Source organism: Tinamus guttatus, unplaced genomic scaffold (genome assembly GCF_059628265.1).
Source record: "Tinamus guttatus ecotype Peru unplaced genomic scaffold, ASM5962826v1 Tinamus_guttatus_pri_ptg000397l, whole genome shotgun sequence".
Lineage (NCBI taxonomy): Eukaryota > Metazoa > Chordata > Aves > Tinamiformes > Tinamidae > Tinamus > Tinamus guttatus.
Genome location: NW_028288931.1, coordinates 2,819,164 through 2,842,253, shown reverse-complemented (window position 1 = coordinate 2,842,253; position 23,090 = coordinate 2,819,164).

Here is a 23,090-nt window from a genome sequence, read left to right as displayed (position 1 = left end):
TTTTTCAGTGCGTGACTGTGCAAAAACCCTGTTTCCAGAACTGCCTTACACCAGCTGAATTACCCAGTTCTGAGAAATTCACAAATCTGCCTAGTTTTGTGACTTTAACTTTTTTAGGACTGCATTTACTAGAACCTGTAGGAACCACACAATATTAGTGAGCAGCTTAGAGGAGTGAAATAAAAGGGTGGGAGGAGGAGGAGGCACCAAGAGAGCCAAGTGCTCCAGCCACAGCAGGTCCACGCGTTGCCTAACGGCGCCCGAGCGGTGCCAGGAGCAGCCCAGGGCCAACATCTTGTCCAGACAACTCTGTTTGGGAGCCCTGCACCAAAGAAACAAAAGCAGTTGTCAAATACACAACATAAATAAATGAGTTCTCTAAAGCTTCTTAACCACATACACCTAGATTTTTAAAGGAAAATACTAAGTCTCATCATGATTCTGTGTGGCTGACCTCCCACCACTGTCAAGGAAAAAAGGAAGGTTCTGAAACAAAAAGTCAAATGGCGAAAGAATAGGTAGGGATGGGAAAGGAATACTCTTAAAAGCAGATAATGTAAAGAACATAATTCATCGTTACTCTCCCCTAAAGGTTTGCTTTTGCAGTTTAACTATTCATATGTGTATGTCCTGAATAAACTATGAATCCTGCAGTTAGACTAAAATACAAATATATTCCTTATGAATCTTGATTAAATTAAAATGTGTAAAAAACTAAATTATCTACTTCACAACCTCGATACAAAATTGCCCACTGACATTTCTTAGGGTGCTGCTGTTAGTATGTGAGCAATGCAAGAATCATCATTTCAAATAATTGATTAACTGTCTAGTCCAAAAAGTTTAAAAAAGAACAAACAAGGACATTAAGTGATTAGCATTCTTATTTAATTTGCAAATCCTGTCTGCCCAGCTAAAGAGTCAAATGCCTCAGGCTCCATCCCAGGCACACAGATCCCAACAAGTTTGACAGTAGAAGGAAGGTGCTACAGATACATGTGGCTGACAGACAGGATTAAAGCAATCAACACATGAACCATTCATCACAACTGAGGACTCTGAAACACATTTACAGAGAGGCAGGAGACGAATTCCAAGGGTTAGCACCAGTGATTCTGAATTCCAAAGTGCTGAGTCAAGACACCAGCATGATTTGGTCACCAAGAGCCGTAGATCTTCAGCTGATGCTTCTATATATCTTCAATTCAGATGGAAAGAGAAAGATCTAATGAGCGGGCTGCCTTCCACTTCCCACATCAGTGACTTTACTGGGGGAATGAAACTTAGCAAATTCAGTTCAAGTGATATATGTAAAGACATAGTTTGCATCAGGTAATGCCCGCACAGTGACACCGTACTACTCACAAGGGGACACAAGAAGCCTTCATTTTTCAGATGACAATGATTCCTTACAGTATATATTTGTGGATGAGCACACACACATGTATATGGCCCATTCCTGGCTAGCACATGAACATCAGCAAAAGAACTACAGTTCTGTTAACAATGCCAAAAGGCCCCATCATTTGGTGCACAAACACAAACTAAAAAAAAAAAAAAAACACTTGTAAGAAAAAGACAGAGTAAACCTCAGATAAATTTAAAGCAACATGTATTTAAAGAACACTTTCAGATTTTCAGAATAAAGACAGGTAGAAGGAGGTGTATTATCGATTACTTTTATTATTGTGCTCCCTCTGCTGGAACTAGAAAAATCACCTTTACAAAAGATCACCTGCAGAAGGGTGCTGAGCTCTGCTTACATTCCTTAAGAGTCAAGGGAAGACACCTCTAGGTTCTATCAAGGAGAGAGAAAGATAATTCTGAGCACAAGATGCTACATGTTTCCTGTCTAGGAAAACATAAATAGTTTGGAAAATCTGCTTGCCTGCACGTAGAGGCCACCATCTAAGACAGTCCAGGATGCAGGGAAGAGACTCCTGCAGCAGTGATGATCCTGAACGACCCCATGAGGTGTAAAGTGAAGAAGAGGGAAAACACATTTCCACATGATGGGATGTCCTGTAGGAAAGCAGCACTGTGAAAAAGCAGACTGTGGCACTGCCACTAAAATGATTCAAATGCCTGTGATGGAAGTAAAATACGACAGATTACCTTGCACCTTTTGTACTTACCTTTTCTGTTTTACGCACTCATCTGAAAATTGACGTCAGTCTGTAAAAACTCATCACGAAGATGGTACCAAGCTCATATCGAGAGCTACTGACTTCCATAGCCAGCAAGACCTGGTGCGCTCCGGCCCTCCTGTCCGTCACAAAGGAAGCGGTTCCTGACGGCCGCTTGCTTCAATGCAAGATGGATGGATCAGGATAACCAAATTAGTAAGCTTGGGATGCTAAAATTGTTATTTGTTCATAATTACCAAAAGCAATCCCAGCCATTCTGATGATAACTGAACATGTTGGCCACTAAGCACTAACCACATTGTCACATATTTCAGCTGACAACACAGTTCCAACAAGTTGATCAGGTGTTCTCAGTAAATAGGCAGGATATTGTGTAAAGCCCGCGAGGTTACGGCTGCTTCTTCTGAGAATCCAGGAGATCGTGGGCTTCACTTTGCTTTCCCACTATTTTATCATACGAATAATTCACCTCAGTGCTAGAAGGTTCAGTTTTCCAAAGATGAGAGTGTCTGAGGCAAGCAACAGGTCCTCAACGAACGACAAATATATATATATATATATATATATAGTAACTTACAGACTTACTGATTTTATATATTATATATATAAATATAATATATGTATACATAATATAAATATATAAAATGTATTTTATCTATATATATAATATATAAAAAATCAGTAAGTTCCATCAAATCCCATGCAAGTGGGCTTGTGATCACTGGGATTTATTAAACTGATCAGTATAATCTTTAGCAATACATCCCATTCAATTTAAGTGAAATTTCTGTCCCTACTCCTGGGATATTAGATTTGTCTCCTACCTCACCAAAATGAGCCTCACCCCGTCCTGTACCAGAGGTGCTTGCTGGCTCCCTCATACCCAATTGGGACATATTTGCCAACACGTTCCCCTGCTGCATTAGTATCTTTAGACAAAGGCTTTCCAGGAGAGCAGCACTGGTTCAAATCTGGGCTGCATGGGTGGCAAGGTTGCTGTAAGGCTGGTAAAGATAATCCCCAAAACATTTCTGCCAGCCTCATACACTGCATTACCTTTCCAGCACCCTGTGCTCATGTGAGCTGTTACAATGGCTTTAGCTGGCAGTAATTACTGTTGACATTGTCGGGAGCCCTGCCTCACTGCCAGAGACAAATCTTTCATTCATGGAGAAGTGCTTGTTAGACCAGCTCTGCTCTCCCAACCCTCTTAATTAAATTGTAAAAAAAAAAAAAAAAAAAAAAAAAAAAAAAAAAAAAAAAAAACTGTTTAACTCTGGTGGGAAATTTGCACACAAAGGCCTGGTGTCCCCGCGTCTGGTTCTTTCCTCCACACCATCGTGTGGCTCAAAATCTCACAATAAAGCAGCATTCCCCACCACAGACACTTTGCTTCCACCCGCTGCAGAGGCAGGAGTGACCCTCATTAGAGGAGCAGTTCGTTATGGAGTGTTTTCCCAGTGAGTCACTCCCAGGGCTTTTCTCCTCCCAATCAAGGGCATGTAAGTGCTCTGTAAGGGTTCTCCAAGGGCTGATTGCTGCAAGAATTTCAAAAGTAAAGAGTGCAAACAGGTACACGGAGAAAGCCTCTTTTGAGTGATTATATAAACATTCCCAATGCAATCTGCAAACCTCCACAGCAAAACTGTCAAGTCTGCCTCTTTAATTACACTCACACAAGCTCTGCTCTTATAGCCCCCGACCAGCACTGGGGCAGCTACTCCATAAAGCTCCAACAACACATGCACTACCGAGCCACGTAACAATATTTAATATTAATAGTAATAAAACACATCATGCTTTAGCAGTAGCAGATACAAACACAGTATCAACACTTAATTCTAGATGACAAAAAGCTTTTTCAGCAAAAGACTCGGGGAATGAAGCAAAAACTGAACGTGATGTAAAAATGGACTTGGCTTTGCCTTACTCTAACAATTTTCACTCTTTAGGTTCATTTTTTGGTGTTTATTTTTGTTTCTGTTTAAGTCTCTTGGGGCAGCGGTCACATCTCTGAATACTGCAAAATTAGAGCCAACAGGGTCAATATTGAATTGTAGCATTTCAGAAAAAAATGTATATGGGAAGCATACACTAATACTTAATAACTGCACACTTTGTTTCTTACCCACAGGTAACATACCAAATACTATGAATAAAAAAATCTGTTCCAGTAGAGTCTTAAGTAGACTTAAGAGTAGACTTAAGACTTAAGAGTAGTAGTACTCTTAAGTAGAGTCTTAATCCAGTTAATTTCCAACATCCCTAAAAAGTTTTCCCTATTTGTAGGGAAAACTTTACTTGCACCACAATTCAAATTGCTCTAAATCTAGAAATCATTAATTAACCTCTTAATTTAGAATATTCACACCTATTCATCCCAAGAAGTAAAAATCTGGGCTTATTATAGACAAAAACAACTTGAATGCAATCCTAGGTATGACAAAGTGGTAGGGGTCAGCAGTAAGTGATTTCTTTTAACCTCCTTTAGAAGAAATAACACTGTCCACTTAAGAACTTCCTTTCTGAACACAACAGGACAAAATCTGCTATAGCCCCACACTGTCTACAGTTCATGCAAACGTCGAGGTGTGTAAGCTGCAGGGTGGTATGGCCTTTTATTAGACACTTCTCCAAGAGAAAAATCTCAGTTTGAGCTTGTATTAGGCATAAGAAATTAGTTGCTATGAGAGACAGTGTTACTTTTAGATTTAGAAGAGATTTTTGAAACTTCACCTATATTAGGTTCACTCTCTCTCTTTTTTTTTTTTTTTTTTTTTTTTTTTTTTTTTTTACTTTTGAACACTGTTTTGACAGCCTGTGCTTAAAAAGACAAACAAAATATTTTCTTTTGTGACATGTGTAAATTAAGCAAATGCTTCCTGAATTCTGAAGCTCTTAAAATGATTTCCCATCTCATTTCTTGTACTCTAGCTGCCAAAATACACTTGTAATATCTATTGCCATCATCCAAATCCCTACCTCTGCTTGATTTTTGTTAGTAGAAAAGTCCAATAATACAATAATTTACTTCATATAATGAAAATTGAGCACAGTTAGCCTCCTAGTAAGACTTCAGTAGACTTCTGACCAGGTTCCAAGGCAATATGTAGGTGATTTATTTACTATATTCCAATCAGGGGAAAGAATAGTAGTCACACTACTATTTGATTGTAAGTAGAGGATAAACAGCTCTTAAATAACCATGGTCTACACAGGGATTTGTAACATTTGTCACTGCAACTTTGTAAAACAGCAGTTCATACTTACTGATAAGTATGTGTTTTCATTAGCTGCCTGACAGACGAGTCAGATGTTTCATACTTTTGAGCAGCAATATAGCTAATTTTTACACCTTCACTTTATTAAAAATAGGCCCCATGAAATATTGACCAAAAAACAGTATCTTGATTTTGTACTCTTTTCACTGTTTCCCTATCTCTCTCTAAACACAGGGAGCTGATGCACATTTAAACTAATCAATAACTGCGTAGTGGAATCACAATTTGTATTAAGAACTGAAATACAAAATATTTGGGCAGTTAGAAGAAGACTTTTTTCAAAAACAGTTTTCTTAAAATCTTGACCCAAGAAAACTTGACCCAGCACAAAGGTTGTCTTCCACTCAAGTGTTTGTTTTAAAAAAAAAAAAAAAAAAAAAAAAAAAAAAGATAGAAGGTATTTGCTGCAGGAATTATGGCTTTTAGATGTAGTACAAGGCAAACTTCTACTAATTCAAGGAGGCTAAAGCACAGTTTTCACATTCTAATGAGAATCACTGTTTAAAATATATGCAAACAAGTATTTAATTTCTTTATATGCATGCTGGCATCAGCAGTAAGAGGACACATACACCTCACTGGACCATATGGCAGCATTACTGAGGACTTGACTTCTTCCTGTGATGCAAATTCTCTTCGACATCACCTAAATTTAAAAATCATCTCCACTAAGCCAGATTTGCTCTCAATTACTAAATATAAATCCTCAAACGTGTAACTTTTGAGGATTTGAGCCAAAACATCCCAGTGATACACTACCAGTAGATCATTTTAGCTAACTGTATAGAAAAGATTGGGTTTTAACCCAGAGTGCAGCTTTCCCATACTGCTGGATATCATCCACCAGATCCATCAAGCAAAAAGATTCCCACTCCATTAGTTAACATTAGTTAACAGGGAGAACATGATTGTGGCACAAGAAAGGTGTTCTGATTTGGGGAAAAGCCTTGATTTTGCCGAGGCATTAATCTAGCCGCAGGAAACTATTAACTTGCCACAATGCTCCTTTCGATTGTCATTATCTCTTAATTATCTGCATGAAAATGAATTTGTCCTGTTTTGTGAGATGGGATTAGGAACAATAACTCAACAGTACCGCAGCAACACAGTATTCCAATTCTGAGCACAGGAATGGCTCAGCATTCAGAGCTGATTATGGGACCCTTCCTCAGCCCTTTAGGAACACAGGGACATCTGCTGCGATCACATGAACAAGCCATCTAACTCGCACACAGCGTTAACAGAACGCCCAGAGATGATGGGCTAGTAAAATAATCCAAATAATTCCAAATAATCACATGCCACACTTGCTGTTCCTTCTTGTCCTTAATGTTCTCACCATCTTCTGCTATCCTGATTTTAGCATAGATTTTCAAGCCTGTGGTGAAAGCAGTTCTGCTTTCTCAGGGGGCTTGCATTTGTGTTGCAAACAAAGTATGAACCCATGACAGCCCTCAGTCCTGTACATGCTGCACTGTCACTTGCTAAAGCAAGTTACTCACGTTTTGTGGCTTCTCACAAGGCCTACCCTGAAAAGCATCAATAGTTTCCCTGTCAGGGTGTTTATGGGGAAAAAAAAAAATCAGTATTATCAGAAAATTCATTCTGTATAAAAAGGATATTTATTTTCTATATTAAAATGCAAAGTAAATGTCAATGAACAAGCAAAATTTTTCTAGTTAGTCAGATCAGCTGATATCACTGTAGTATAATAGTAACATGAGGCACCTGGCCCTAACTTAAAAACTCACCAGGCTGTGTAGAATATTTTGTAGAGACATGCAATATGCACTATTGATGGAGTAACATTCACTATAACATCCTGCTTATTGACAACTTAAAACTCCATAATCTGAACAATAAGAAAAAATGTTAGAAATTGCTAACCTAACAGTATAAATAATGCAAAAAATTAGACAGTTCTCAATCTTTCATACTTTATCTTGTCTAAAGTCAAGATCTCTTCCTCAGAGAGCAGATGATATAAACTCAAATCCCGAACTGGAACTACCTTCCAGAACCACACACGGATCCTTTTGGATGAAGGGATATAACGTGGCAGCGCAGGGATAACGTTTGAGCACTATCCAGTTTACTGGAGCTTTTATTTTTTGGGTGACGCAGTAACTGTGCCAACCCTTTCATTAAGGAATCCCCTGAGGGGTCAAATCAAGCACTCCATTTGCCACAGCTCAAACACAGGGAGCTGTAACAACACTCTTACCAAGGGTACGCAACAAGTGGCACGATCATAGATGGCATAATAGCAACATGGATGCGAAACAGCACGCAAAAAAAGTATTTTAAGTGTTTTGTGTTTGTTGCATCTTTTATAGGAGGAACATAAAAACGAATGTTTATCTGCTACAACAAGAAATAAAACAACATCTAATTTATACACTAGGAAATCAGAGGAAAACCATCTCAAGTCAGCACTTTACACCACTCGTCCTACAGCTGTGCCGACTGTATCGTGACTGTGGGACGTCACAGGAGTCTCACAGTTAACAATCTGCACTTCAGTGCAAGTGTCATGGATACAAGGATGATTTATGTGACTCAGTCTTTTTCTCAGCAGAATTGAATCCATTATAAATGGAGTTATGTTCTTATTTTTCCTTGAATTTTATTCAAAATAATTATTTTGTTGCAAAGTCCTTCCTCATTCCTTTTTCCCCTTTTCATGAATTAGGTTATGTTAGGTTTGTAACATGCCTTTCATACTTACAATTCAAGTACTTTGAGCAGAAGCTGAAAGCATTAAGTTGTTGCTCAGTCCTACTCTACATCTGGTCTTACTTTAAATAGACAATCAAAGAAACAAAAATGACAATACCCGACAGCAAATAAAGGATGAGGCAGACCCAAAGATGACAGAAAACACAGAAACAGAGAACTACCAAAGAGCTAGATTCAAAAGACACTGTATTTAAGCAAACAGGGCCTGATCACAAAATCGGGAGACCAAAATAGCTCACAGTTGTAACCCAAACACTGAAAGCATATTTTTCTAAAATTTGAATGGGCCCCTTTATTCCATTCCTTACTTGCCTCACTGCGAAACATGGACGGTGTCGTAAGAGAGATCAGAAAACAAAGGCTTGTTCTTACGGCAGGACCATTTCTTTGTGGTAAAATAGTGTGTGGGGGGTGGATTTGGTGAAAAATAAAATTTAATTTTAAAGCAAAAAAATGAGAAATTCCTTTTTCATTGTTTTGTTTGTTTTCTTTTTGGTCAAAATCTCTTGTGCACCTGTTCTTTGTACATGAGAAAAATACTCCTTTATCACAAGATAGGGAAAGATAAAAAACACCAAACCCCTTCTTGACACTGTCCTTCAAATGTCTTTTGGAGAAAATAAATAAATAAAAATCTGAAATTTCCTCCCTAAAATGAAGAAATACTTAATTAAAAAAAAAAAGTGAATTGACTTTTTTTTAAATGTATACATAATTTACCTTGCCTTTTTATAACCTGTCTATATGTTCTGGGAATGTACCTTAGGCAAGACAGAAAAATACATCAAATATGAGATGTTTCCCCACTCAAGGAGTTTGCCTGAAAGCAGAGAAACAGCATTAATCTTTTAGCTATAACAGAACACATTCCACATGCCAATGTGTTCTACAATACGCTCTATGTCATAGGTGTATGTTGTACAGGAAACAGACTCCATTCTGTTTGTAATTTTTGTTAGGTTTTGGTTTTTCTTTCTTCGTCTCTCCTCTTTACAGACATTAAGCTGGTGACCTGTATTTTGAGTTAAGCGAGGCACAAAGGTTTTATTTGATATTGTTATGTCTATAGCTGGATGCCTGCTGTGACCACTGACAAGAAACTTTCGATGTCCTCGCGGAGACTTTTTTGGTAACCGCAGAAAAGGCGTTGGTTTAAGTTCCTTTTAGAGGCCGCCTTCCTAACCCTCCGTCATCTACAGAGCACTGTTGTGGGCGGAGAGCTACATGTAATGGAGAGGGGAAGAGACATGGACAGGAACGCTGAAATTTGAGAGGGGAGAAGGACTTCTCTCAACGCAAAGATACTGTTAGGTGAATGAGAATTGCAGAATCCCAGAATGGCTGAGGTTGGCAGGGACCTCTAGGAATCATCCAGTCCAACCCCTGCTCCAGCAGGGACACCCAGAACACCGGGCGGCATCCAGGCGGGTTTGAAGATCTCCAGAGAAGGAGCCTCCACAGCCTCTCCGGGCAGCCTGTGCCAGAGCCCCGTCACCCTCACAGGAGAGAAGTTCTTCCTCACATGGAGGTGGAACTGCCTGGGTTTCAATTTGTACCCATTACCCCTTGTCCTGTCACTGGCCACCACAGAGAAGAGCCCGGCCCCATCCTCCCTGCAATGACCCCTCAGGTACTTGAACATGTTGATCAAATCTCCTCTCAACCTTCCCTCCTGCAGGCTAACCAGGCCCAGCTGGCTTAGTCTTTCCTCACAAGATGGCTACTCCAGTCCCTTCATCATCTTTGGGGGCCTACACTGGCCCCTCTCTAGCAGCTCCACATCCCTCCTGTCCTGGGGAGCCCAGAACTGCCCCCAATACTGCAGGTGCCTCCCCAGAGCTGAGCAGAGGGGCAGGATCCCTCCCTCGCCCGCTGGCAACACTCCAAGAAATATCTGAGGGAACAGAGGAGCCTCCTCACAGCATCTGAAGGATCCAGGTAGGCCCAGGGCCTGGTGCGAACGCAGCAATGGAGCTGGGTTTTGCTAAATAAACAGACTATTCAGCGCGCTGTAGTGCCTGAGACAGCCCCTCAATGTCAACGGGACTGAAATGCCAGGTTGTGTCAGGGTAAACACCTCAAACTCTTCCTCGAGGCCTTTCCCATGCACCACTGATACTCCTAACACTACATGCAAAGATCACCACTAAATCCTGGAAAAGACTAGCAAAGATCAGCAAAACACACTTCCACTATAGCACTTTGAAACTCTGCACAATTATACCCTTATTATTGTTTGCTTTCCCTGCATTGTGGGACTCTCATACTCCAAATTATGGCATTCCATGTAAAAATGCTTCTTACCTACCAACTGTACATTGAATTCAGTTAAAACACCTAATATATAAGCACACATTTTTTAAACTTATGGGTTAACTATTTAATAAACAAATATTGTTGTCCTTATAAAACCACCTTCTTCATATTGCTAAGAAAAATGCTTTTGCCAATAGCCCTTAACAATATGATAATTTATTTAAAACAGATACAGTCCTGAAAGTGACCCACTTAGAATTATTAAAAAGATATGGCGTTTATTTTTGCTGTCCATAAAACAGGCAATGGCTTATGAATATGCAAACTGATCTGGTGTAATTAGCATGATTGGCTCCTACTGAAATACAATCTTTAGTGTTAAGAGAGTTAGATGCAAAAACTAATGAGGTCAAGTTAATATGCTTGTGAAGAAAGAATCAACTGTCAAGGCAACTGACAAGAATGTCTGTACTAATCCTCTTTTCCCAGAAAATAATTTTAAAAGTGCATGCAAGTACAGCAAAATTTTCCTAAATAAACTGGGATCACAAAGCATGGAGTCAACCAGGGTTGATAAATGTGGTAAGATTAATAGGGAAGAAATAAAAGCTTGTCTCCCTTTATGGTAACAATAAACATGGCATTTAATTAACTAGAAGGTTTTCAACAAGTGTTACGGGCAATTAGTTTAGCCTGGAAGCACCGGCCTCATCCATCCTGCCTAAGATACAAGAGTCCCAGCAGATGACCTGCAAAAATCTTGCTCCATTGACCTTAAAAAGGTAAAATATAACTAAATTCATGATGACATCAGCAATTAAACTGAGCAGCTTTGACGTCTTACCCAAATTTTCAGTGGTGAGAAACTGTTGAATGCTTAAATATCCGTATTCTTCTTTTTTAGCAGTTAAAATCCCTTCAGTCATCTGAAAAGTACATTCATGTCCTTTACTGCAAAGGATTGTTTCTGCATGACAATAAACCTGGAAATTCTAAAAGCCTAGACGACAAAGATGACAAAGAGACTATCTTAATAGGGACTCAGAACCTGTAATGTCGGTTTAAGTGAAGAATTTGTCTTTGTAAGATTTTGGGGCTCATTTAAATTTTGGCTGCCCACCGACTGACACCAATTACAAAATTAATACCAAACTGAGTTAGAGATGCTGCCTGTATGCTGCCATCATCTCTAACTCTTTAATTCTGTGTTTTTCGTTAAGATCATACAGTAAAACTTATTTCTAAAATCTGACTGAACATTTCTCATTGTGAGAAAGGAGAAAAGGAGAATAAACCCATTTACAACCTCCTTACAGTTACAGCGTGGTATTTCTGAGGCTCACCAGAGGTTATACAGATTGTGCTGCAACACCAAACTCGGGCCATAGATAGCCACCACCAACATAGCATATTAAGGACAAGTGCAAGAAATTAGTCTGCCATTTACTTTACTTTCACCATTTACTTTGGTTTAACTATTTTAAGAATATTTATCAACATTCCAACAGCTTCAGAAATTAGTTTTTCACAGCTCCCTTGCATAAAATAAACCTGGCTTTTGACCTTTCATCTGCCCAAATTCCCTGAACTAAAAGAGTTGTAAAAGGAATCAGTTTGCAAAGTGCATTGTTCAGATCCCTGCTCTCCTTCCGATATTCCTTTCTGAATGGGTCACTGATGATCTCCATAAAAACGGGCCAGTAACTGTCCCCCTTCATATGACTCTGGGCTTCCTGGGTTACAGCCTTTGAAATTGGTGTCTTAGCTGTGCAAAATGAGAGGATTGGAAGAAGAAGGGCTGGCTCAAAGGAAATTTCAGTAGAGCTCCGTATCTGCCCAGTAAGCCTGATACAGACCTACATGACCTGAAGGGAGCTTATGGCTAATTTTCCTCACATAATAGAAAAATATAGCTAAAGAGGAAGCACCTCATAAAGGGCAGTGAAATGATTGAAGGCAGGAGGTGTCAAATCATACAAATTTGGAAGAAACAAAGTATTTCTCTCACTAAGCACTGTTAACTAAAGTGGACGTTTCTAACGAATACGAGACAAATCCAAGTGCCTGAGAGGCTAAAGGCATATTTAGGGAACTGGAAGAGGTCTAATGCAAGCAGCAAGAGCTTGAAATGAGAGAAATGGAAAATGACACTCACTGCATTAGCAAAGTTCTCTACCAGATGTCTGGACAATAGAATAGCTTCCTAACAGAAAGCAAAATTAGAGATGACAAGGAAGTTGGAAACACATTGTATGACAAAACTTTGCACAGGCTATGTAACAAACTAAATGTGATCGAATAGCTCGTTTTGAAATTTGTATTTAGACCTTGAAATTTCATTTCTAGCTAGCCCTGTACAGATGCCTCTGAAAAACATTCTAATTCTCAAATTCAAGACGAGAAGGAAAGGCAGCAATCACTTAGCAGAAAACCCAGCTCCCCAGCTTCAGCTCCCACTGCTCCCAGACTTGCAGGGGAGCTCTAGCACACACATACACCACTGCTGTTTTTCAGCAAAAGATACAACTAACTAGGACAGTTCTCAGGGAGTTTTGAATAGGCAATAAATTCAATGAACTACTGAGTATCGATATGTTACATCTCATCAACAGGGGAAAAAACATTCAGCAAACCTTAACTCCTAGCCACTATTTTTAAACATTAAGTACTTCTGAATTATTTTCCCCTTTTCTGATTAAAATACAAAGTCATTATATTAATAAAGTGTTCAGTTCTTACTATTTGAGGACTATCGTATATTATTTTGTTTGTTAAGCAGCAATAACTAATCTTGTAAACATCCATGTATTCTTCATGCACACGGTTGGTTGCATAAGTCAAAAAGAAGCAAACCAACCCCAAGCAAAGAGGAAAGTGAGACTTGGTTCTTGTTACCTGTAAGAGGGATCAAGAATCAACAACTCTAAGTTGCAAGCAAGAATATCAAGGCTTGTTATTAAGAAAACTGTGCAGCATGAATTATGAAGCATGAATTATGAAACACTAGAGGAGAACAAGAATACTAACCATCAGGTACATTCTTAAGAACACCTTAGTCAGAGATAGCTCAGGACATAATTGATCTACCTGAGTGGGGGGAATAGATGAGATGTTCTCTCACAGGCCTTTTCAGCCCTACTTTAAATGATTCAACCCTCGTTTACATGTGTTTGAATACTGCTGCATTCAAAGAACAGTAAACAGCTCTCCATCATCCTCTACTCTGCTGAAGGGAAGGAATGGGCACGTTGCCCTTCTGCTGTTCTCAGGGTTCACATAGGGGCACATGAGAAAATGCCAAGGCTGTGTATGCACCGCTGGCCCAGTATGCAGATATCCTTACTGTGCTCTCCACAGGTAGCAGGTTGTCTAGTCAGCCAAGCGCCGCGTGCCTCTCACCCAGGAACTCCACCACGGTGCCCTTTAAGACGCTTGTAATTCAAGGCCAGACAAACCCACTTTTACCCAAACTCCTGTGGTAAAACAGTGACACCCAGTGACCAATTTCACATTATCTTTAGTGAGCATCCAGAGAACATAATCAGGGTTCTGTTTAAAGGTGAGAGACAGAATTGATTTGTCCATCAGTTGCACATTTTGTCCATATCCTACTGTAAAAGCCTGGAAGAGAACTTTGCCTGGCAAGTAAGTTCTCTGCTCTCTTCTTAACAAGAAATTCCACGTGGTTGGGAGGTCACAGTCCAAACCCTCCCTCAACCTTTTTGTCCCGAGCTGCAACAGCCTAGTAGTAAATAATGCAAAAGCAAAACATATTTATGACCCATCCAAACATCAGTTAATACACTTCACATAAATAATCTGAATATGGCTACACAATTTGGAGGAATTCTAGAGAGAGCTTAAGCAAATACAGTCCTGCATGCTGTGCAACTCAAATGAATGTCACAGAAAATACATGTATTTAGCATATACTAAATATCCTTAGATGAAGAACTGGTCAGCCCTTTCTAAATCCACATTTGGTCCTCCCTTTCCTCATCTAAGCACAACAGCAGCACTCCTCTGTGATCCCATAGCTTCCCATTCCAACAGGATGTGCATCCTTCATCACTACAACCACAGCAGGAACTCAAGCAACCTGTTATATGATAGCAACCTTCTCAGGCCTTAAAACATCATAGTTAAATATAACTCCTGCAGAATAATCCTCACACCATTAACAGGGAGATGAACTATCATAATCCCATTTTTGGCTCGGTTTGAATCACACCACTTAGGAGTGGGATCTGAGGACAGGAATTCAAGATGGAAAACTTCATTCTGCTAAGTACCTGATCTGGTCAGCCTGCACTGTGCTCAGAAGTCTCTGAATTCTCACAAAGGAAAATATATGAATACAGAAACTACACACAGGAATATCAATACAATTACAGCAAATCAGTAGGACAGGTACATTATTCAGTTTGAGATGCAGACAGAAGATATTACATACAAGTTAGAGACTGAGACATCTACAGAAGGAGGGCAGCTAATTGACAGCTGAGAATTAACACTTGTTTATTTGCTGTAATTTAGTAAAAAATAATTTTAGTTAAAATAAGGTTCTAAAAGATTCAAATAGCCACCACAGCTTACACAAAAACCAAACTGAATATTCACACTGTTTTCCATCATTTCTTCCATAATACAGTGAACAAAAGATAAACCTCAGAACAGTTCGTTACACTAAAAGAGCATTTAAACAAAACAACAGTAACAACAAAAAAAGGAAGACCTATTATATTCCTCAAAATAAACTTTAAAAAGCAGTTCACCTCCCAAAATTAAGGCTTGCCGCATTTTTTATCTTCTGTGATTATGCCTGCTTAGCTAGAGAAGGACTTACCTCATCATCAGGAAAGAGAAGACAAAGCTACCTGCAAATGGCATTTCCTGGGAAGACATGTAGAATCTAATTTCATAAATCAATACTTCAATCAAGGCCTTTTGCAATCTAACCAGCATCCTGATCCTCAGACAAATCAAAATATCCTGCGATCCAAGAGAAGACAGGTAGAAACAACATAAAAAGAGTTTTGCATTTTGATTAACTGGATTTAACATTGAAAAAGACAGGAATGTAGACAGTAGTGAAGTCTTATGAGACACAGGGATTTCTTCACAAACTACCGTGTACCCCAGTGCAAAATTATTGTGCTGAGACAAATCAATATGTTAAAGCTAAGAGAAAATAATTAAAGTTGCATGAACTTGATTCTTCATTTTTCAAGGTGTTTTCCTCAATATTTTCCATGCAGGTCACCTATGAGTGCAGACCTAGGATCAGAAGCATTCTCTTTTAAGCAGAGAAAAGGAAAACCAGCTCGAAATTTGTTGTCAGCAGACCAAAAGGAGAGATACTACTCAGATATAAAACATTGCAAATCATGTAGAGATAAACACTCTCCTAAGGAACTTCAAGGGTAGCTTCAAAAGCCTGAACAGGCAGGGATGAAAATTTCTACCATTTAAGTAACTTATGTTCAGAAAATAGAGAATTTGCAGGACAGCCCTAAGCCAGGTCCCAGAAATAAAGTTAACACCTGCAACCTTAGCTCTTCTTGGCTGTCAATTGTGGTGGTGAAGAGGAGGACTAAACGCAGTCTGCAATGGCTTCTTGTGGCAGACCTCCACCTAAAGGCAATTTAGTAATCCTAGTGGGATATATTTGTTAATCGTTTGTTTACACAGATAAATTTGTCCACATGCATCTCGACAGTATTGGATCTTTTAACAGAAAACATACGCACTGATCCATATCTGATGTTCATACTAATGACTTCCCTAATCTTAGGCTCATTTGTCAGATTATCTAACAAAACTTGTTTTACAGGATCATCTAAATGCTATAAGGAATGGATGGATGTGCATATTCAAAGCAGCTCTTTGAGGGCTCTCCCAGCCAAAGAAACAACAACAAAAAACACATCCCAAACCACTGTCTTCTTTTGTGTCACTTATTTTCACCCAACTATGTCAAGAAGAGGGAATGAAATCTTGGCTCTTCCTCAGCCATTTTGGCTCCCAGGCTTACAGGAAAAGGACGCACATGTTTATCGGTGGCTGGTGGGAGAGTCCATGGATGGAAGGAACAGACAAGAACTCTAATTCAGATGGGGATAACTGGGAGAGAATTCCATACCCATTAAATGAAAAGCTTGTCTCTGCTGATCAACAAACAGACATCTGGAAGTGGGACCATTTTCTCAAAATGGTCAAGCAGTTTGACCACGTGGTATCACTAAGCCAAGAATTCCAAGGATTTTGGCACTAGGTCAGCACACCCAGGCAGAGTCTGCAGCAACACTAGCACTGACCTCAGAAACATAACAGGAGTGAAACACAGATTAAACAGAAAGCCCTGGCCTCCCAGGAAGGAGGTACAACAACTGGCATGCAACCACCTCCACAGTGCATGAAGGAAGTAGTTACAAAACAAGTCAAGCAGAATTGTTTGCCTTCAGTAAGCATCATTTGCATGAATAAAACAAAATTATTGCATGCTTCAGAAATTAAAGGCCTCTATTTTCATACTTATTATAGTGCACAAGCTAATTACAGTTATTGGAAATGTTTGCTATTTATTTGTAGCAAGCACCCCAACACAGTATAATTAAAATGTCTGTCAGCTCATTGGTGTTGACATGCATAAATAAAGACAATTTCCAACTATATGTATCCTTTTAAAAGAACAGTGGATTTGCACTGAATGTGCAAGCTGTACTCCTGCATGTCAGAAATACTGAATACACAGGGTTTCCACTGATAAAATGCTTGCTTAGCAAATGAAGCTGAACACACAAAGCATTCACTGACTCGCTGGCCAAACAGTTTCAAGACTATCCACATAAGATTCCAGGGCTCACTATCTTTCAAACCTTGCCCTGCTTGCAAATGGAATATCTCTCCGATGTGAGCACAGCCAGAATGCTTAAACATTTAAAATCATCACTTCACAACACATTCCCCCCCCCTTTTTTTTTTTTTAGGCCCATTTGACATCTGAGCCTACAACCAAAGAACACAGTAAGAGATGCAAACTCTGAACTTGTTCACTGCAGATCATTCAGCATCTCTTAGGATAAAAACAGTGAAGAGAAAACATAACTGCTTTTGCCTATGATTCTCATTTCCCTTCTAAAATCTTTCCTTTCCTGAATGCCTTAACATACTCTACACACAGACCACGAAACCAACTCTGATGCACATTTCCCCATCAGCTTCAATTAGAGGAACACATGCAAGAAAAAACCCCAAAATAAAAAACATCCTCTGACAATTTTTTATAGTTTCCTCCAGTCTTAACAACCTCTTTGCAACACATCCTCTGTACAATAATAGTTTATATCATCATTACATAGTGAGCAGAGAAAGCAAGGGTAATTTCATTCAAAAAAGACATGGTAAAGACTGAGGGAAGCTGCATTTCTGTCCGCTGTCAGGAGGAAAAGCCACATAGAAAACAACAGCCAGAACACAACTCAAATATAAAGTATAGAACCACATTGCAGAAGAAGGCAGACTGTACCCAACAGACACAGATTTGCTTAGCATTAGGGTAGCAAGGGGAAGGAGATTTCTCATGCAATTATAAGCTAGTAAAATGTATCATGTTACGTAAATAAAATTATCTTCCTGTGTGACATGAGACTTCAGCTAATATATAGCCCCAAGATGCATACAAAATGCCAATTAACACATCCCAGTGCCACTCTACAGAAGCAGCCAAGTTCAAACACTTGAGCAGCACAGTGATAACAGCAGATCATAGCACGTAGGCTTTGCCAAAGTGCAAACACGCACTGCAAATAATAATAATATAGCCATAGGGAGAGTAATGCAGGTTCCTAACTCCAGTGACATAGTTGCTCTGGCAAGACCAAAAACAGTGAGACCAAAGGTGACATTAATGCATAAGAAGAAAGCAAACTTGGAAGAGGACAGCAACAACCTGATCCTCTTCAAATTTGAAGCTGATATTTCACTTAAACATCACCCCGTGTAATTAAATAGTTAAGGATCATCTTCTGTTAGGAACCAATAGAAAAGAACCACCTGTTACTAATTGCCCTTAAGAACCTTTACTAACTACTAGGTATTCTGCATAATACTAAATAAGTTCCCCTAAATGCTTACCAAGTTGTTTTTCTTCCGTGCAAAGTCTATGAAAGTGGTAAAATTTTGTTATGTTCCCATAAGTCTTTATTATTTAAATAGGAGTTTCAGTAGGAGTTACAATTCAAGGCTAATTTGAATACCTTAATCGCAGGAAAAATACCCTCCAACTATGAAAGATAGATATGCAACAATCTCACCTTATCTTATATTCTTCATAGCACTGTTTCTCCAGTGAATATTAAATGAGTCTCATCACAAAAAACTATTAGCGTTTCACGCCTGCAAAGAAGAAAAAAAATAAATTTTAAAGCTGTCGTTTTACTGAATTGGAAGCTGCCAGCTGCATAACAGAGTTTTAATAGAACCATAGGTTATTACAAATTAACAAACTTTTAATTATCAATTCAGATATTAAGAAACCAAAGATGACAAAAAGCCAAAGAGGGAAAGGCCTTTGCTCCCCGTCCCTGGGCTCCATTTGGTGCAATAGCTCCCCAAGGGCACCCAGACAGCCCAAGCCAGCAGTTCATGCCTCTCCCCACTGTGAAACACAGCTTGGGTATTTGTAAACTGCTTTTAAAATTATCACAATCTTAATATATATGCACTAGAAACTCCACCCTTTCTCCCTGACAGCAAGGCTAACGATGTAACGATGAGCACATGGACTTTTCTCACACCCAGCAACCAGACTATCAGGGTTAACTTCATGATAGCGCAAAGAGGTGCTCCTCACAGAGCCATCCCTCTGGGCCAGACTGTGCAGTTTGGCATCGTAACAAAGGGAACATGCTAGAAACCTCGGCCCTTGGCTCTACCAAACACAAAACCAAGGTTACAGCATGGTGAATGTATATTCATAGCCAGTATAGAATTATAGAATCACAGAATCATTATGGTTGGAACAGACCTTCATGATCATCGAATCCAACCGTAAGCCCTTCACCACCAGGCCTGCTAAGTCATGTCCTTAAGTGCCTCATCTACACGTTTCTTGAGCACTGCCAGGGCCGCTGACTCTATCATTTCCCTGGGCAGCCTGTTCCAGTGCTTCACTGCTCTTTCTGTGTAGAAAATCTTCCTAATGTCTAACCTGAACCTCCCCTGGAAGCCGAAGTCACTGAGTGGTCCCACTCAGGTAAGCGGCCATCTTGGTTCCACAGGTTAAAAAATACCATTTTTCCCTTGTCCATGAACTCAATTTACCCTCCCAGCTTTTGACTCGCCCTGCTCCTCTCGCAGGTGTCCCTCTAAGCTCAGCTGTGATTTGATGTGGCCCCTTCAGCGCTACCAGCCACTGACCTCCATGCGGGCCTGCGCTGCCGCGCGGCTCCAAGCAGCCCTGGCCACCACAGAGAAGGCCCGTGCGGCCCTTCAACACGGCAAAGCAGCCCCAGTCTCTCTGGAGCAGCACAGGTTTTTCTCAGGGTGAAATATTCCAGTCATGTCCAGTGTGGAAGTGGTCTATTTTTAACCTGATAAATTAAAATGAAGGTTTTTGTGTCTGCAGGTGGTTTGCATAATGATCTGATCTTATCACCAACAATACACCTATCCTACTCAGACAACTGAAAAAATAAATAATTAAAAAAATAAAACAAAACAAAAACCACCACATGAAACTTTCACGGCAATTGTGACAGTCACTAGATCTTGAGTGTGAACTGCAATTGCAGACTTCAGGAAGTGTCTGTCACAACTGATCTATTTTGATGTCCATTATGAAGGCCTCCTGGGGTTAAAATAATCCACAGATACAAGACAGTTTCACCTCCACTAGAAGGGTTTTAAAAATGAATTTAGACATGTTTTTGAGGCAAAAATCTTTTGCAGTTAACTCCTCAGTTCTGTACATATTCCTACACAATTTGTGGCCACAGGAACCTCCTCTAAACCATTTCCCATCACCTCCTCTGATCTGTCAGCTTCAATTGGGCTTTTCCTGTAGCACTACATTTCCTATATTGAAAGGACAACAAACAAACAACTCAACTTATTCTTCTGGATCTGTAAGTTCAATCCAAAATTTCTGTTTCTTCTATTTGCTTAGAAGTCTGAACTGAGTCAACATGCAGAATTCACTACAGCACATTTACACACTAGCATATTTTGCTAATTATTGTTGGCCTCTGTTGTCCCAATCCCTCTACAGATTGGGTACAGAAACACCAAGGGTGCCAATTTTCACTCTCCAATAAAATATTTGGGGCAACCACAGAAACACAATACACATATATTACCTGGGAGCACACCTCACTGATCAATCAGACAAAAGGTGGTAACAGTTTTACTATTTATAATCATTTATTTATTTTTATATGTCTGTTTTATTTTTAAATTACCTTATAACAAATGAAACAAATTGAAACTATGACATTTAAACATCCTTGCATGCACTTATAAAAATACTCCTACTTTCTTGTTAAATTTGACACCAACTCTAAGTCACAGTCTGATTTTCAAAAATATATTCTCTTCAAAGAATTACTTGAGCAGTCTTAGGTGTTTGTAGCTATGTGTAGATATGCTTAGATCACTACTCATTATCCAGATTGTTACCAGCTCTCTCTCAGGTCTCCCTAATTTCACATAAACACTATCTGAGAAATGAAGGGATTGCAGTGTCCCGACTTATTTGGGGCAAGTCGGGAATGCCTTGCATTCAGAGCAACTTTTCCATGGTCTGCATTAGCGCTTCTACATAATTCCAAGACTGACTCTGAAATAGAAGCTTTGTTTTACAAAGTTCTAGGTATTTTGGGTCACCAAGGATTGCTTTCCATACTAGCCAATGCCTCAGAAGTGGTGGTGCTGTAGATTTCTCATCTTTCTGTAACCCAGCCTCTCCAGAACAATATAATACAAATAGACTTTGTCTAAAGGGAGAAGATGCCCAATTTTCTGTTAAAGGCCTCTTAGAAGTCAAACCTAGATAAATGAACAACAGAGCATCACAACTGATGATACAAAGGAATAGGCAATTGCTGTCAAGTCTTATTTATGTTTAAAACCTAGTAGGCAAAAATAATAACTTTTCAAATCTCTAATACTTTGACTAACAACTATTAGTGCTGATAACAGAAGAGAATGAAGACTTCCTTCAAAGTGTTCAATATTATGGTTGTTTCTTTCAGATAGTTTCTTAGACATAGCAACTAGCAAATCACTGTAAGGTAAGCAACCAGTGTTTGGGTTTAATGACTGCAGAGAAACAGGCTTCCTATCCAACTGTTCTCCCTCCTCCTCCTCTCCCAAAACAAAACAAAACAAAACAAAGCCTCATTTTATAACAAAACAGTTTATTAATTTCTGGTTCTTTTACAAAATATTTTATAGGTGCTCATGTACCTCAAGACAAGGACAGATAGCAATATCTCAAATATTCACTGAAATTAAAAAAAGCAATTTTACTAGGACTTTGCTCAACTCTTTGTTGTACTTATGTTCCATTAGTGCATATACATTAGCAGATAAGTAGTGATCAATGATTGCACAAGCAATTACATTTAGGTAAGCAGGAGACTTGAGGCTAAAAACTTCTGAAAAGGAACATAAGGAAATAAAGGAAACTAAGAATATTCTGTATGCTTGCGGATGTTAAAATGAGCTATCATGGATGTCTATTTAGGATGTTCTAATAGTTGACTTGGCAGTGGCAGTACATTTAGTGTTGGCAAAACTGTTAAAAGATCAAGTCTGCAGTGAACTGCCAGAAGAAGTCTCTGTCTTGCAGCACGTTCTAAAGTGTTTCTTCCTGTAATATATTTTATGTTGTAAAAATAAACCCCTGAAAAGTAGTCACGTTTTAAAAAGTTAAAAGCTGGGGAGAGAGAAGATCAAAAAAGAAGAAGATTAGAAACACACAAAAAAGAAAAACCTGGGAACAAACAAAAAATTACACATAGCTGAACACACAGTAAAACAGATGCATTTTTGTGGTTTTATAAATGTCAGACATGCATTAATAACAGCCTTCCTTCTCAGAGATGCTTGTGAAATAAGAAAAAGATCCTTCAGCTCATGGAAAATAAAAAGTTGTTGAGAAATTACTTGGTTTGAAGGACACATCAAATACGTAAGCCAAGCACTAAGAAAAAGGAAGAAACTATTTTCAGTTCAACGGCTTGACAAACTGAGGCAGCAGAAGTCAAGGGAAGAACAGGGCCTTACAAAGTACCCAGAATAACAGACAGTGCCTCGACTCTACAGGAAACATTTTGCCAGGTGCTACAGCATTAGTAGACAGATTTAGCTACTGTTTATCCCAGCATCAACATTTATGATCCAGTGACAAAAATGAACAGAACTTCAAGTGGGTAGATTCAAAGAAATGCTTAGCAGCCACATGCCAAGACAGAAGAAATAGGCAGACTCTCAAAATTAGGCTGAATGAAATGACATGTGCTGAAGAGCCAATCCTAAATTGAAGGTTATGTGTTAAAAAAATGAATTTAACAGGTTTAAAAAAAAAAGGATTGTTTAGTCTAAGAAGAATGAAGCTTTCATAGTCAATGCTTATGTTTAGATTTACTAGAAGGATTTTGGTTTT